Raw genomic sequence first — 18,082 nt, 5'->3', positions numbered from 1 at the left:
CAGTCCTATGTTGAGAGAGCTCAGCCTCCAGTTTGGCCGTATAGTTGCATCTCTCGCATGTATTTGTGTTTTGTGGGAGAAGGAGAGGGTTGTCTGTGTACATGAGGCAATTGTAACATTGCCTCATTATTCCCAGGTTCACCAGCTGAGCAGGAGAGGACACTAGCAACTGATCCCTCGACATGCTAGAAGGAATAGATAAAAAACTTACAAAAGACTCCGGGGGATGTGGGTTCTAGGCTGGTGGAGTACTATCTATAATAAGAGTGCTTTATCAAGGTGAAAGTACTGTAGGAGCAAGTGCTAGGCTTTACAGATAAAGAATAGTCTACTTGGGAATCAAGTAGAGATGAACTTTTTAGTTATAGGATACGCTGGTTAGATCAGCAGTACAGTTCGAGGAAGGTAGTTTTAAGGGAAAAATTGAAGAGTGGAATTTAGGTAGCCCGAATAGTTTAACCTTGTTTAACCGCCGCTGCTCTTGTGTGCAACAGTGGCAACTCCACGCTAACGCGTGCTTTATAGCAGGGGGCTGGAAAAAACAGGAAATTACCCAAAATGGCCAACGAATTACTAGTTGCTGTCTCTAACCACTCCTCTGAGGAGAAACAAGCAGCTCAGTACTCCCCACTCCCACTGGTGAGTAAAGAAACTACCTCTGGCCACACAAGAAAATGGAGGAACACAGGAACCAAATACAAAGCCCAGGGATCAGCAAAATCTGATCACTGGAACAACTAACTAGGAAAGTTTAGGAAAGCAGAAGTATTTTTTTTTTTTTTAGTTTTTTTTGCACACAGACAGAAAAAATACAGTAAATGCTTTGTTTTTCGACTAAATTGCTATCAAAGGCTGGTACACTTAAGTGTATTAGCCTGTTTGTTACTTTTAAGCAAAACTTTAGCCAACAAGTGCAATCAACAATTTAAGCACAGAAAAACAGGAAAATCAGGTAATAAAACAGTAATATAGGCACAAACAGTAGTCGAAAAGCACAAAAGATCGGAAAATGCAAAATAAAATGTTTAAAAAATACTTATAATCAAGAAAGTCGCTTTTTCTGCTCTCTGCTGGCTTAGGAACTCTGCAGGGGACCACGAGGAGCTATGCCAAGTTCTCTAATGCCAGAAAAGCCCGCCAAAGCGTGCTTTATAGCAGGGGGCTGGAAAAAACAGGAAATGACCCAAAATGGCCAACGAATTACTAGTTGCTGTCTCTAACCACTCCTCTGAGGACAAACAAGCAGCTCAGTACTCCTCACTCCCACTGGTGAGTAAAGAAACTACCTCTGGCCACACAAGAAAATGGAGGAACACAGGAACCAAATACAAAGCCCAGAGATCAACAAAATCTGATCACTGGAACTACTAACTAGGAAAGTTTAGGAAAGCAGAAGTATTTTTTTGGTTTTTTTAGTTTTTTTTTTGCACACAGACAGAAAAAATACAGTAAATGCTTTGTTTTTCGACTAAATTGCTATCAAAGGCTGGTACACTTGAGTGTATTAGCCTGTTTGTTACTTTTAAGCAAAACTTTAGCCAACAAGTGCAATCAACAATTTAAGCACAGAAAAACAGGAAAATCAGGTAATAAAACAGTAATATAGGCACAAACAGTAGTCGAAAAGCACAAAAGATCGAAAAATGCAAAATAAAATGTTTAAAAAATACTTATAATCAAGAAAGTTGCTTTTTCTGCTCTCTGCTGCCTTAGGAACTCTGCAAGGGACAACGAGGAGCTATGCCAAGTTCTCTAATGCCAGAAGTGCCCGCCAAAGCGTGCTTTATAGCAGCGGGCTGAAAAAAAACAGGAAATGACCCAAAATGGCCAATGAATTACCAGTTGCTGTCTCTAACCACTCCTCTGAGGACAAACAGGCAGCTCAGTACTCCCCACTCCCACTGGTGAGTAAAGAAACTACCTCTGGCCACACAAGAAAATGGAGGAACACAGGAACCAAATACAAAGCCCAGGGATCAGCAAAATCTGATCACTGGAACAACTAACTAGGAAAGTTTAGGAAAGCAGAAGTATTTTTTTTTGTTTTTTTTAGTTTTTTTGCACACAGACAGAAAAATACAGTAAATGCTTTGTTTTTCGACTAAATTGCTATCAAAGGCTGGTACACTTGAGTGTATTAGCCTGTTTGTTACTTTTAAGCAAAACTTTAGCCAACAAGTGCAATCAACAATTTAAGCACAGAAAAACAGGAAAATAAGGTAATAAAACAGTAATATAGGCACAAACAGAAGTCGAAAAGCTCAAAAGGTCGGAAAATGCAAAATAAAATGTTTAAAAATACTTATAATCAAGAAAGTCGCTTTTTCTGCTCTCTGCTGGCTTAGGAACTCTGCAGGGGACCACGAGGAGCTATGCCAAGTTCTCTAATGCCAGAAAAGCGCCAAAGCGTGCTTTACAGCAGGGGGCTGGAAAAACAGGAAATGACCCAAAATGGCCAACAAATTACTAGTTGCTGTCTCTAACCACTCCTCTGAGGACAAACAAGCAGCTCAGTACTCCCCACTCCCACTGGTGAGTAAAGAAACTACCTCTGGCCACACAAGAAAATGGAGGAACACAGGAACCAAATACAAAGCCCAGAGATCAACAAAATCTGATCACTGGAACTACTAACTAGGAAAGTTTAGGAAAGCAGAAGTATTTTTTTGGTTTTTTTAGTTTTTTTGCAAACAGACAGAAAAATACAGTAAATGCTTTGTTTTTCAACTAAATTGCTATCAAAGGCTGGTACACTTGAGTGTATTAGCCTGTTTGTTACTTTTAAGCAAAACTTTAGCCAACAAGTGCAATCAACAATTTAAGCACAGAAAAACAGGAAAATCAGGTAATAAAACAGTAATATAGGCACAAACAGTAGTCGAAAAGCACAAAAGATCGAAAATGCAAAATAAAATGTTTAAAAATACTTATAATCAAGAAAGTTGCTTTTTCTGCTCTCTGCTGGCTTAGGAACTCTGCAGGGGACCATGAGGAGCTATGCCAAGTTCTCTAATGCCAGAAAAGCCCGCCAAAGCGTGCTTTATAGCAGGGGGATGGAAAAAACAGGAAATGACCCAAAATGGCCAACGAATTACTAGTTGCTGTCTCTAACCACTCCTCTGAGGACAAACAAGCAGCTCAGTACTCCCCACTCCCACTGGTGAGTAAAGAAATTACCTCTGGCCACACAAGAAAATGGAGGAGCACAGGAACCAAATACAAAGCCCAGGGATCAGCAAAATCTGATCACTGGAACAACTAACTAGGAAAGTTTAGGAAAGCAGAAGTATTTTTTTGTTTTTTTTAGTTTTTTTTGCACACAGACAGAAAAAAACAGTAAATGCTTTGTTTTTCGACTAAATTGCTATCAAAGGCTGGTACACTTGAGTGTATTAGCCTGTTTGTTACTTTTAAGCAAAACTTTAGCCAACAAGTGCAATCAACAATTTAAGCACAGAAAAACAGGAAAATCAGGTAATAAAACAGTAATATAGGCACAAACAGAAGTCGAAAAGCACAAAAGATCGGAAAATGCAAAATAAAATGTTTAAAAAATACTTATAATCAAGAAAGTCGCTTTTTCTGCTCTCTGCTGGCTTAGGAACTCTGCAGGGGACCACGAGGAGCTATGCCAAGTTCTCTAATGCCAGAAAAGCCCGCCAAAGCGTGCTTTACAGCAGGGGGCTGGAAAAAACAGGAAATGACCCAAAATGGCCAACGAATTACTAGTTGCTGTCTCTAACCACTCCTCTGAGGACAAACAAGCAGCTCAGTACTCCCCACTCCCACTGGTGAGTAATGAAACTACCTCTGGCCACACAAGAAAATGGAGGAACACAGGAACCAAATACAAAGCCCAGGGATCAGCAAAATCTGATCACTGGAACAACTAGCTAGGAAAGTTTAGGAAAGCAGAAGTATTTTTTTGTTTTTTTTAGTTTTTTTTTTGCACACAGAAAAAATACAGTAAATGCTTTGTTTTTCAACTAAATTGCTATCAAAGGCTGGTACACTTGAGTGTATTAGCCTGTTTGTTACTTTTAAGCAAAACTTTAGCCAACAAGTGCAATCAACAATTTAAGCACAGAAAAACAGGAAAATCAGGTAATAAAACAGTAATATAGGCACAAACAGTAGTCGAAAAGCACAAAAGATCGAAAAATGCAAAATAAAATGTTTAAAAAATACTTATAATCAAGAAAGTCGCTTTTTCTGCTCTCTGCTGGCTTAGGAACTCTGCAGGGGACCATGAGGAGCTATGCCAAGTTCTCTAATGCAAGATGCCATGAAGCCTAAAGCCTGCAGAATTTTTCTTGCAGTTAATTGGGTCTTTGTTGCCACTGTCTTGAAATATTGAGTCAGTTGTAGTTGCTTGTCTGGCGTAAGATAAGCCTTCTGGGCCGTTGTACTCAAGCTGGCACCCAGGAATGTCATTGGCTGTGAGGGCACTAGTTTTGACTTCTTTTCGTTTAAGCCTTCTGGGCCGTTGTACTCAAGCTGGCACACAGGAATGTCATTGGCTGTGAGGGCACTAGTTTTGACTTCTTTTCGTTTACTGTGTACCCCAGGCAGTTTAGTAGATGCTTTACAAAGGCCAGATGATGTAAGAGAATGTCTTTGCTTTTTGCTTGGATGAGGCAGTCTTCCAGGTATGGATATATTTGAATTCCTCTTTGTCTGCAGTATGCAATTACTGGTGCCAGGCATTTTGTGAAAACTCTGGGCGCAATAGATAAGCCAAAGGGCAGTGCAGAGAATTGGTAATGGGTTGAACCTGCAATGAAACGGAGGTATCTTCTGCAACTTTGTCTGATAGGGACATGCAGGTATGCCTCCTTGAGGTCCAACATTACAAGCCATGCTTCCTTGCCCAACATGGGAAGTAGCTGCTGTAGTGTTAGCATCTTGAATTTGGGTACTTGTAAGTAAGTGTTTAGAATTGAAAGGTCCAGAATTGGTCTCCAGACGTTGTCCTTTCTGGGCACTACAAAGAGTCTTGAGTAAAATCCTTGGCCTTGCTCTCGAGTAGGTACCAGTTGAATGGCTCTCATGTCCATGAGAGCTGTAATTTGCTTTTGTGCATTCTGGTGGTTTGAGACCTGTCTTCTCCTCCCTTCTGTGTTGTAGAGCCCCATTGGCGAGGTTTATACTGGGCTTGTGGTTGTCCTCTGCCCCTTGGGCGTCTGTATTTACCCCTCTGTGGTCTGTCAGTGGCTGGAAAGGACCAATTTTTTGTTGGCCAGTTTCTGCTGAAGCGAGGGGGTTGTACTTGTAGGAAATCTTTGACTGTCTGCATAGATTTTGCCTTATCTTCCATTTTCTTTAAAACTTCTTCTGCTTTAACTCCAAAAAGAACATCCTGCTGTAAGGGAGCATCCAGCAGTTTTGCTTTAACATGATCAGGCAAAGTTTGTTCTTTTAACCAAGCATGCCTACGTATAACAGACCCAGTGACAGCTGCTCTGCAGGAGGCCTCCAAAGAATCAAACCCACATTGTAAGGTATGTTTACCCACCTGCTCAGTGGCGTACAACAGATCCTGTACTTCTTTCAATTCAGATTGTTGAGGGAGACAGGTTATTCTTTGCTTTAACTGAGAGATTAGAAATTGCTGATACTTAAGCATGTGAAATTGACAATTCAGTGCCCTCATAGCTAGTGTAGCTGAAGTGTAAACCTTTTTCCCCCACCTGTCTAGTGCTCTGGAATCCCTCTCAGAAGGTACTGGGTTTTTAGCCATAGAAGCCTTAGCCCCCTTGGGACCCTGTGAGATGGTCTCTGGGTCAGCTACAGGGCTTTTGTAAAGAAATGTGTGGGAATCAGGCACTCTATAGTATCTGTCGGGCTTAGCCGGAGCAGGAGGTAGAGAGTCTGGGTTGAAACTGGATTCTAAACAGACATCATCCACAATGTCCAAAACTGGCATGATGGCAAGTGGCCTGTGTTGGGGAAGTAAAAGAAACTCTCTGAGCCTTTTCTTTGAGTCAGAGTAGTCCTGACCTTCCCAGTGAAAATGTTCCCTCATACTGTGTAAAGTGTCCCCAAAGGAGTAGTCTTCAGGAGGAGAAGCTGAGGGAATAGAGTCCTCAGCATCAGAATCTTCATAAGGAGAGATGGAGTAGTCTTGGTCCTCAGAGGAGTCTGAAGAAATGGACATTTGCTCAGAGGATGCATAATCTTCCTCTTGTCTAGGCCTTTTGTCAGGAGGGGGCTGGGAACCCCTGATTAAGGAAATCAAATCTTCAGCCATTTTGAGCATCTGTTTCTTCGGCATGGGGCCTTGAACAGGAGACTGAAGTGCAGTCCTTTTAGATTTAGAAGGGGTCTTCGACTTAGAAAACGTTTTAATGGTGAGTGTCGTCGGTCAGAAAACGCCTTCAGAAACCGATGGCGTTTCTGTAGCACCGACGTCTTTTGTAGCAAAGTCATCGGAAGGGCCTGAAGTAAAAGGCTGAGTCGGCCTGGTACATTCCGTCAAAATTTCCGTAGAGGTCTCGGGTTCCAGATCTGCGGTAGTGAGGGGCTGCGTTGGAGCCTCACTGAGGACCAGAGAACCGGAGACCGAATCAGCCGAGGCCTCGGAATCTGGCTTAGGTCTGGGCTGTCTGTCCTTATCCCTGCGTTTTTTGTGCACGCCGGTAGTCGGTTCCTCCGATGGCATGGTGTAGTTAAATTTCCTACCAAAGTAGTGTCGTGCGAAATCAAAGCACCTTTTAATAGTACGCTTATTAAACCTAGCACAAAACCGACAAGTAGTGACGTCGTGGTCTGGTGCAATAAGAATGAAAATCCTTATGAGGTATTTGCTTCCCACAAGAAATACAATTGTTAACTTTTTCTGACATCGGTCTGAGGCAAGAAAAGTTTCCCCAATGGGGTACTTAGCTTTATAGAAGACTTCGGTCTGAAATTCAAATTCGAAAATCTCAGGAGTCGGTCGACCGGCACTTGCGAGCTGCTTCTGCTTCAGGCACCTTGCGGCAAGAAAGACTGAAGAAAATGGCGTTGGTTGCATTATATATACCCCTGGCGCACTGACGTCAGGGAAGAGGCAACAGCAACCGACGCTGGACCAAGACTTTGGAATTCCGGCCGACTGCGGGACCGCCTGACGACAGGATAACCCAAGTGTGATGACTGCAGCAGGGTAACATGATGAACATCTGACAAAGAAGTTTGAATCTGTAACTAAGACTTCAGAAATGGGCACATCACTGGCATGCCTACATCTTTGTTGAAATGGCCTAAAACTTTCTGTAGATTCACATTGAGAATTCCCATATTGTTTATATATTTGTTATACCTAGACTGACTTGAACTTTTAGAAACTCTCAACTCACAGTTAAGGAAATTAAATTCTTAACTGGGTCCCTTAGTCACAATGTTTCACCCATGTCGTGACCTCCCTAATGTTTGTATATACCTACACCATTTATTCCAGTGTAGTATAATCAAGGTAAGTAGGTATAAGGTCCTACTCCAAATTAAGGATGAATGCCTTTTTAAGGTAGCCTTAGTTCCCCTGATGTTCCATAATATAACAGATAATACTACAATCTCAGCAGCTTCTTGATGGCGAGGACAGTTCTGTACCACAGAAAAAAATTAAACATTCAAGACTGAGCATGAAAAGATGGTTTGTGTTTTCAGTACAGTTTTATGTTAGAATACTTACTAAAACAGTACATCTTTGAGATGTGGACATTGTAACAGCAAGTCTTAACATTTGATTTATAGGTTCAGATTTAGTACTATGCTAACTGCCCTTGCAGGCCATTTTAAGCCTAGCTGATTATCCAGTTTGGGAATCAGTCTCTTGACCTTCTGACTATTAGGTAAACACCTTAACCATTATGCCAACCCCCTAACTGTAGCTGCGTCTTCAACCCAATCACTTTCTTCAGCAGTACTGCATTCCTCATAAAGGCCTTAGCTTGTCCCATGCCAATATTCTATAAAATTTCTACAGATGTATGAAACACTTACATACAACCAGTGTTGCTAGAAGCCACTTCTGTTCTTTCAGTCATTTTAGCCACAAAAAGGAATTATGATTGTGGCACATAACTGACTTAAATAACTAAATAATAAAACAAATTATTATTAAATAAATACAATAGCAATTATAAATAAATATGTACAATTAGTCAGGAGGATGGAGGAATGGTGATTCTCAAGCAGTTTCATCATACAAAAGAGATGTGGATAGATACAAAATTACTCACAGTACAGCCATGCCAAAACTTGCTATACAACTAGAAAGTGTGTCCAGCTTTTACTGCTTGGTGAAGGCTTACACTGTAAACCATGAGTCAGCTTAAGAAATGTCTTAAAAAATTCTAAAACATGCTGCTGATGTTGCTGTCTCAAGTGTGTTCTTATTATTTCTTGCAGAGGTTTATTATATTTATCAAAACAAAAGGCAATGGAGTAGTCCAAACATTTATGTATGGCCTACTTAATGACAGACAGGTCATATTTCAAAGTAAAGAACTTATGGTACAAAGGTAAAGAAGCTTACTTAAAATGAGATTTTATTTTACTTTCTTACTTCAGAGTAACACATTTCTAAAGGTACATTTCAGGTCTATGAAATTTGCAATATGAATACTCTCTGTGGTGTGATAATGCATGAGACTTTGTGATCGCTCTGTCAATGTAGAAAAATGAGAGGAGATGAAAGGAAAGGAAAACAAAGTACGTGAACCTTTGCAATTAAAATGTAAAGTTTAACTTTCCGCAGTAACAGCAAGGGACTAATTTCTTATATATAATCATATCATAAAAGAGTTGAGTCAGGAAATTCAGTTTTAAAAAATCATCAAAAATATTTCTGACCTGAGCTACGGAAACAATTCCCAGCATGCAAATTCATCCATTTGTGAGTCTGGAAGATGTTTTTTCTGTGTGTGAAAAAATGATGTAATCTAATATAACTATCTTTGGTTTCTCATGCAATAGAAGTGATGAACTATGATATCCGTCTTACATATTTATACAGATACACAGATCGATCTCTCACTTTGTTCCTGTATAAATACCACATAACATATGTGGTTTTTGAACAAACCACCGAGGACTGATGTACCTAAATAATGACATACATTTGAGTTTCAGGGTTCGTACACTTCAGAAAATGCATGCTAACACATCTGGTAATTCTTGCCACTTTTTTAGTTATTACAGGAAGTTAGGGGCACATTACCAGTATAGACAGCAGGCAGAAATAAATCTTTTGTTGTGTCTGTCAATTGCTAGTCAGTACAGGCAAATTTTACTGCCAAGTGCTAGACCTGATCTTAACAACTTAAGAAAGGGGGTGCTTAAAATTTGTTAAGGTCAGGTCGAGCACCACTCTTGTGTTTAACTGGTTTGTCTTTTTTCAAATATCAGAGTATAGTCACTAAGCACTATACATATATATATATATATATATATATATATATATATATATATATATATATATATATATAAATATAGATAGATATCCACATGTGTTATATGTACATGGGTCTACTTCAAAAGAACGAAAACCCACATTACCAAAGATGACATCACCGAAACCGGACTTAAATGAATGACCACAACGATGAAGGATTTCACAGGGTAAGTATCCAGGTGGCCAACAAGGGGAAATTTGTCCTTTTCCTCACTGTAGTGAGATCCTGGGTTTGGTATATTTAGTTAAGTGGGTATGATAAGTGTAGCCCCCCCCCCCCAACTGAGTGAATTTCTGGTAGTGCAGTGTGCTTCTTTGTTAGATGGTAGCCAACTAGATATTTTACACAGTGATGTAATTTTTATTATTGTGGGTTTTCGTACTTTTGAAGTAGACTCATGTACATAGAGCACATGCACACACACACACACACACACACACACACACACACACACACACACACATATATATATATATATATATAAGTAATGCATTACAGCACTGCACCACAATGGCAAAAACATCAACCACAAACCGTCGACTATGGAAATGCCAACAGCCAACTGTGCACATGCAAGTAAAAGCCTCGCAACATGCAACTAAAAAAATAACATTGCTTTTCGTAGCCCCCACACCCCTTGCTAATTATATATACTAACTCCATGATCACACAATCCCCAGGGAAAGGAAGTATTCCCCCACATGGAGATATGTGCTGTAGCTGCCTTATTTAACAAAATTAGAACAAGGTAAGGTTTTGGTCCTCAAGTTTGAAGGTCAGATTTTTCTTTAAATATTCTGCCTTGCACATCTGACTGTTACTGTACTCCTCTGTTTGCTGTTATCATAGGAGGTTAGAAGGCTAATGGCCCTGGGGCTCTTACAAGTCTAGCCAATAGTTTATTCCCAAAAAAGAAACTCAGTCAGCACCTGTCACCCCTATTAATGAGGACACTGGGACAAATTTGTGGTTTCCCATCCACTCACCAAGGTTGAGCTTGAAGAGGGTCAGCGAGGTACTCTGTTTGACATGTAAGGGAAGTCTATTTCAGGGACAGGGCAGCCTCTGGTAGACAAACCTGTCTCTCCAGCAGGTTTTCTTGATGTCTCATATTAGATTTAGGCCTTTAGAGCAGTTAGACTAATGGATATGGAGCATCTCTAGTAGGGACAGATCCGAGAGACACAAATCACCTCTGAGCAATCTGTACAATACCAAGTAGATCGATAATGATTTGAGCCTGTCCACATAAGACAGGTGTTGGAGGCCATGGATTCTCTTTGTGAGGTATTTCTGTGGCCTTTCCAGTTAGTGCATGTGTCTGGAGAGGTACATAACAAACGGGGGCATTATACTTAATTATAGGCGCAATGAGGGAGGAGTACAGTGAGGTAATAACCTTCTTTTTTCTGGATGCAATCTCTTTACTTATGAGATGAACCAAGTAAAAGGCTTTTCTAACCACTGACTCTACATAATGGTCGAATGTGAGATTGTTGTCAACCTGTGTACCCAGGTCTCTCACCACAGGTTGTGTGCTTAGGGGGTTGCTGTTGATGTAGTAATCATTAGGGGCCATGTTTTTGCTGAATGGTAAGATAATACTTTTTTTGTATTGGCCATGACTTTGGCACCAGTTATTTGTTATTGTGAGACCCTCTTGCAGTATGTTAACATCATTTGGGAAGTCAATGACAGCACTCAACTTACAGTCATCCATAAACGTGGTCAGCCCAGGCCCTTTGTCTTTGCCTAGACCTCTGAGAAGTAGATGCCACTCTCCTGTGTTTGCAACTATCAATCATCCAGATGAGGGAAAGTAATGTGTTTTTTCACAGATGTGCTAGTATTAGAGGCAAACTTTTAGTAACTACCATTGGAGTTATGGATAGTCCAACTGGCAGATTTAACAACAGAAAGTGGTGCTGCACTACTTGAAATTGGTAATATACAATAATTCTGCACTATGAAAGTAGGTAAAGTCTTCAATCTCTCATCTTGAGTGATTTGTGTTTAAGAACTTGTACAAATGTTACAAATCTACGACTGAGGTGGAGAAACTGTCCTTTTTGGTACTTTGTACAGCCAGAAATTAACATCATGACCATTATGATGTAGGAATACTGCTGTATTACTTTATATAGCGGTTATTGATCAACTAATTGTAAAGTTTGTTGAAGATGATGAAGTAATGTTTGTCCTGCTGATAGATGTTTTTCTTGCTTGGGTTTTTAAGACACCAGTACGATATGCCTTCTGCATGGGGTCTGGGTTCTTCTGGTCTCCTGTCACATCCCAAAGATGTGTTGTAGGTGAACAAGCAAGCCTATAAACTGCATGTACGTGAACTTACAATGAGAGACTGAGTATAGAGTATGTATGTGCATCCTGGAATGTGTTGACATCCTGTTCGGCATGACAACACATTTATAGTATCATCCCAAACACACAGAATATTCTTTAGTACAATATTTACTTCCTGAATACAGGAAATTTTTCACCCAGCTGCTTTTATTAAATAATATACTAGATATATTCTGTGTTATATTAAACAGAGTACAAGACTGTTCATTTTCTTAGAATAATATGAACTGTTAACTGTTAGTAATACTATTTTTATAATGTCTCCTATCATATTTTCTGCTATAAAGTGTTATCTACATATAGTTAATATTAGTTGAAAAGTATTTAGGGTACCCTTTCTTCATGAATTAAGTAAAAAAAAAAATAAACTGAGAACATCTTAGAAATGATTCCAAGATGGTGAGGCCTCATGATAGCCTGTCTGATGCCACAGAAGGCAAAAACATGTTCATATTGCTTTACTTTGACGATTCATTTTTCCTGTCATCATGCTGTGCTATATACCACTGTCAAAACCTGAATATCACAATGTGCAAGTACCTCACCATACCTTACATGCCCTTACATGCCCTTACTCCCTCTTATTTCCTTACTTAATCAATTCTTTCCCTGACTCTCTATCTAAATATGCCATAACCCTGTTTCTTCTCCCACTTCATATTTTAATTTCTGTTTGTATTATACTAACCTTTAATTTATATAAGCTGGCTAACATTTCTCTAAATATTAAACCATTGTCATATGAATTACATGTATTCTTAACCAATATTTTCAAACTGTGTCTTATTTGGTATTTGTTTAAACTATAGATGTTTTTATTTTTTTATTGTATTGTTTTTGAAGATTGTAAAATGATTGATCTTCAAATGTTTTTGCTATACTTCGGAGCTTTTCTCCCCACTCCTCCAATGAAAATGGACACCTACCCAGTCAGACTTTCTCAATAATCAAATGTCAATGAATTAACAAATTAATTAAAATTCTTTTGCAACCTATGACTCAATCCTGTTCTTTCCCGTACTATCTCATTCCTATTTCAGCAACTCATACCCATTGCAAAGCCATTCAAGTTGGGCGTGTTGGCTTATTATAATGGTTAGTTTTAGCTTTCCCTCATTCAACTAATTTCCCACAATAAAAAAAAAACTAGATGTTTAATATTTCAAAGGTAGTAGTGTGGGGCTATACTGTGCTATTGTTCAGTCAGCTGGCATTAGTTTTAAGTACAAAAGATTATCAATGAATTCAATTTATTAAACGGAATTTTCAGCATGGAGTCTTATATGCTTATCAATTAAGCAATTAATTTCAAAAGAAGTTGGAAATTAAACTTTGTATCTGCAGTTTACTATTCAAACCTTTTAAGAAATTGCCATTTTTTTCTTGTAAATAAAACTACAATAGTAAGCATTAGAATTCAGTTTGTGGTATGAGTACTGAAGCACATTACATTTCAGTGTTCAATGGTATACAGACATCAGTTCACAAAATAATGCAGTAAATGGAGCAAACATTTCCGAATTACACATCTGAGTTTTAAGCATTAAAATAAATTACTAAAACTGAATGAAGATATATAATGCCATAATTAGAAGTGACAGAAAAGTTAAACATGAGAAAAAACAGAGAACACATTAATACCTTGTCCACAGCACTACCTTGATAAGCCCACATTTCTTCCTGCATTCTCCCCAAGCAGCATTACAGCTGCACATGTAAATGGTAACAAAGCTAAAACTAAATGTCTTGCCCCGGGGAAAAAAGCTGCCCAGTGCCCACTCTTCCTTAATACCACATAGATGCGATGAAATATTTGTAGTGACCAAATGAGTCTAAGTTTATGTTACTGGGTTTTATATTTTGAGTTCTCAAGTTTCCAGCTATCCATGTTAGGAGACAATGGAATTAGGTCTTGGGAGTAATATCCTTTGTTCAAATTTCTGCATGGCTGTCATGCGATAGCTTTTATTAATAGTCTAGCATTTTACTGGTTTACTGGTACATAATTAATCATGTTGTTACTGCTTTATAATAACTCTTCTCAACTCAGCTGGGGAGTCAGGTATACTTTATTCTGTTCATGCAAATATGGACTACATACAAGATGACTGAAGTATACATTCCATCCAAGAATTTGCATGGCATATAGGTGGGAGCTAAGAAGAAACACTTTTGGCATGTATTCTTCAATATGAAAATTAACAATTTCATACAATAAACTCATATGTGTGCTTCCCAGTTTGAGGTGTATAAGATGAGGGTTTCATATATACTAGGCTTAGGAAACTCACCCAATAGATACAAGGTGTCTACTCTGGTCAAAAGAGTTTTATTTTAGAACATTTTATACATCAGGAATAATTCTCAAGTGATGTTTGTTGCAGCAGAAGTGTCAGTCGATTATTTTCATATTCCTTAATGCTGACTTTTGCTTATACACCTTGTAGTAACATAGTAAGCATTTTCCTTCAGCTTTTCCAGATTTCATCTAACTTCAAAAACCATAATTTTATTTTAGGTGTGGGTTGGAATTAAAGTCTTAACTCTCCCTTAAATATGCTTGGATCATTCTTTCATCATAATAATAGAGATCGTGCATGTTATTAGATTTTATGAATGCATATTATCAGTTTTGATCCTTACTGTGTATTATATCTAACAGAGTTAACTTTCTTTTCATCTTTACACAGACCATGTTTTCAAGGAGCCTTCACAGATGTAACCTCAAATATAGCACAGAAAGTACAGTTGAGTACACTTAGCACAAATGTAGATGTTTGTATTCACTGTTGCAGTCCTGACTTATGGAATTTCCTGAAATAAAAGCCCTTTGCCGCCTGACTACCAAAAAAAGTTCCCTTCCTCCTTAGGCTGGTGGATGCCCTAACCGATGTCAGTGCACTTGGGTATATAGGAAGTCAGCCGATGTCATATCATCTCTTTTTTCTTGCCCCCTAAAAAGTAGTAGGAGACCCTAAACGGGCAGTAAGGAGCTGAGGAAGAGAACCTATACAGAAGGAGAGGCTAAAGGGAATTCCCTTGGCTACAGAAGACGTTCTAAGTAGACGACCTAGTAGGCTAAGTGGAAACAAAGGAGGGAAAGATGACTGCAACACTGAATGCCCTCGAAAATCTACATTTGTAGGAAGTGGACAAAACTGCACTATGTTCTTAATGTTTCACTGTGGTAGTCCTAACTTGTGGGATTATTTCCAAAGCTGAAATGAAGGTGGATGCATATTAGGGATAGGACCAGAAGCAAGATGGTAGTGGCAAATCCTACTCTAGACCTGAAAAAGGCTGCTAAGTGGTAGTGTTTGGTGAAGTTATGCACAAATGACCAGGTAGCAGCTTTTAGAATGTCCTTGGCAGAAACTCCTTTCAGGGAGGCAGCAGAGGTTGCAGTAGCCCTAGTGGAGTGTGACATGACAGCCTCAGGTGACTTTTTGCCAGGATGGCTGTAACAAAATGATATGCAGTGGGAGATCCATTTTGGGATAATCTGTTTAGAAGCTGGTTTTCCCTCAGATCCAGGGTCAAAGGTCACAAATAGTTGGTCAGATTTTCTTAAGGCTTTAGTTCTCTCAAGATAGTAACAGAGCTGACTATGCACATCCAAATAATGAAGTATTCTTTCTCCTTGGTTCTGGGTTGGGGAAGAATGGGGGCAGGTGAATGGCCTGATTTAGAGAAGTATCAGTGACCACCTTGGGCATGAAGGAATGTTAAGTTCTGAAGGAAACCCTGTCTGGGTGGAAGATAAGGAATGGCTCCACTGCAGCTCAGAGACTCTCCTAGCTGATGTGATAGTCAGCAAAACGGCAGTTTTCCAAATTAAAAACTTGAGATGGGCAGAGGCTGCAGGTTCAAAAGTAGGCAAAGTCAGTCTTTCCAGAACTAAGATCCCATGGAGGTGTAGGTTGCCTTCTCGGTGGTCTTATGTGAATGACTCCCCTAAGAAATTGTCTTAACAGGGGGTGTGAAAAGACAGGAGGAAGAGCAGGTATAGGGGCCAAAATGACAGATGCTTGACTTTTAATTAAGGGGTAGGAAAGCCCTTTATGAGCCAGACTAGTTAGGTAATCTAGAATGACAGAAATCTGGGATGAATCAGGATTGTGATGCTGCCACTGGCACCAGATGGAAAATATTTTCCACTTATCTGAGTATGGTTTCCTAGTACTAGGCCTTCTAGCCTCCTTAAGAATGTCCTGAACCTATTTGCTTAGGGAAAGCTTGGTCCTGGATGCTGTGGAATTATCCAAGCTGAAAGGTCGAGCGTCTGCAGGCTAAGGTGCACAATTCTTCCCTTGCCATGAGTTAGAAGGTTGACTCTCTGAGGCAACAGCCATGGAGTCTCATTGGTTAGTTCAAGAAGTAAAGGATATCAATGCTGCCTGGGCCAGTCTGGGGCTATCAGTATTGCCCTTGGGCCCCCTTCTCTTCTCTTATCTTTAGAAGCTCCCAAGGAAGGTAGGAGAGGGAATGCATAAATAAAGAGGTGAATCCAAAGGAAGGAGGAAGCATCTGCCCTCCAACTGATTGTTTGTTCCTGGAACAGAATCTTTTCAGATGAGTAATTTCCTTTGAGGTGAAAAGATCTATCTGTGGAACTCCCCATCTCTGGACCATGCCCAGAAATATTTTCTGATGCAGATGCCATTCATTGAGGTCCATCAAGTTTCTGCCAAGGTGATCTGCTAGAGTATTTTGAGTGCCTGGAAGGTATTGTGCCAGGAGGTGCAACCCCAGAGAGTGAGCAGTTTCCCAAACATGCATTGCTAGATGGCATAGAAAGTAAAAGTGGGTGCCCCCATGCTGGTTTATGTACCACATAACTAAGGTCTTGCCTGTCTTGACTAACAGGAGCCCTGCCTCCCATTTTTTCTTGAAAGCTATTAGGCCTTTTTGCACTGCCATAAGCTCTTTCCACTTTATGTGCCTGTACTTGAACTGAATCACCCACTTCCCTTGGGACTGGAAGTATTAGAAGTGAGCTCCCAGACTGTCTCTGAGATATTTGTGGTGAGAGTTTGGCCTTGGGGAGTGAATCTTTATGAGAGGCCCTGATTTTGTGCACAGGCCTGTGCCCACCATGCAAACTCCTCCTTGAGGCAAGGAATCAGCTGTATCTCAGTCATCAGGAAATGACAGTGTTGGCACCACATATTTCTGAGGTACCACTGGAGTTTTCTCATGTGCAGCCTGGACAGGGGAACCACGAGGATAGAAGATGCCATATAGCCCAGTGTTCGGAGGAACTCTCTGGCTGAGAGGCATTGTTTCTGCTGGATTCTTTTGAAGTAGTGGTTCAAAAAGGAGACCTTGTCTTGGGGAAAGGAAGGCTTTTTGAAGAGAAAAGTCCAGGAGGGCCCCCAGGAAAACTATCCTGGTGGATGGAAGAGTGCTGGATTTTTGCAGATTTCTGGTGAACCCTATGGAGGGCAGGAGGTTCTGGGTAAACCTCAGATCCTTGAAAAGTTTTGATAAAGTTTTGCCTGTAGTAGGCAATCATCCTGGCAGGGGTAAATTTGGACACCTCTGGTCCTGCAAAAGATAATTACAGGGGCTAAGCACTTGGGGAAAACCCTGGGACCAGTAGACAAGTCAAAGGACAGTGCTGAAAATTGAAAGTGACTGGTACCTGCTCTGAAGCAAAGAAAGTTTCTGTGAGATTCCTGTATGGGAATGTGCAGGTAGGCATCTTTTATATCCAGTGAGACCATAAAGGTCTGTGGGACTATCATGGGCAAGAGTTTCTGAAGTGTCAACATTCTGAATTTTGGAACCATGAGTAACTGATTGAGAGGGATAGGTCTGAGACAGGACATCAAGAGCCTTAGTTTCTGGGAACCTGAACTATTCTGGAATAGAACTCTTTTCCCTTCTGAAGTTTTGGAACTGGTTCCACTGATCCCTGAAAGCACAAAATCTGTTTTTCTTTCATTTAGAGCAATATCCAGATAGCCCTCTTATTTTAAATGCTCTTTGAATCTGAGTTTGTAACCATTTGAAAAAATGCTTAGAACCCACTTGTCTGAAGTGATGAGGGACCAGTTTAACAGGATCAGCATCAGCCTTCCTCCTAGTCTTGTGTGTGTGTGGGGGGGCAAGGAGGGTGATTCATTGTTGCTCTCAGGCAGAAGCCTGTGGCATAGAACTCCCTTGCCTGGAAGTTTCTGAGGTCGACTGCCTGGGTCTCTGCAGCTACTGCCGCTGCCTTTGCGTCCTTTACCACTGTGGTTGCCACTGTCTGCTTCTAGATTGAGAGGGAGAGA

This window comes from Protopterus annectens, chromosome 6.part0, assembly GCF_019279795.1.
Source record: "Protopterus annectens isolate FY-2018-M chromosome 6.part0, PAN1.0, whole genome shotgun sequence".
NCBI lineage: Eukaryota > Metazoa > Chordata > Ceratodontiformes > Protopteridae > Protopterus > Protopterus annectens.
Note: the sequence above shows the minus strand (reverse complement) of the source record.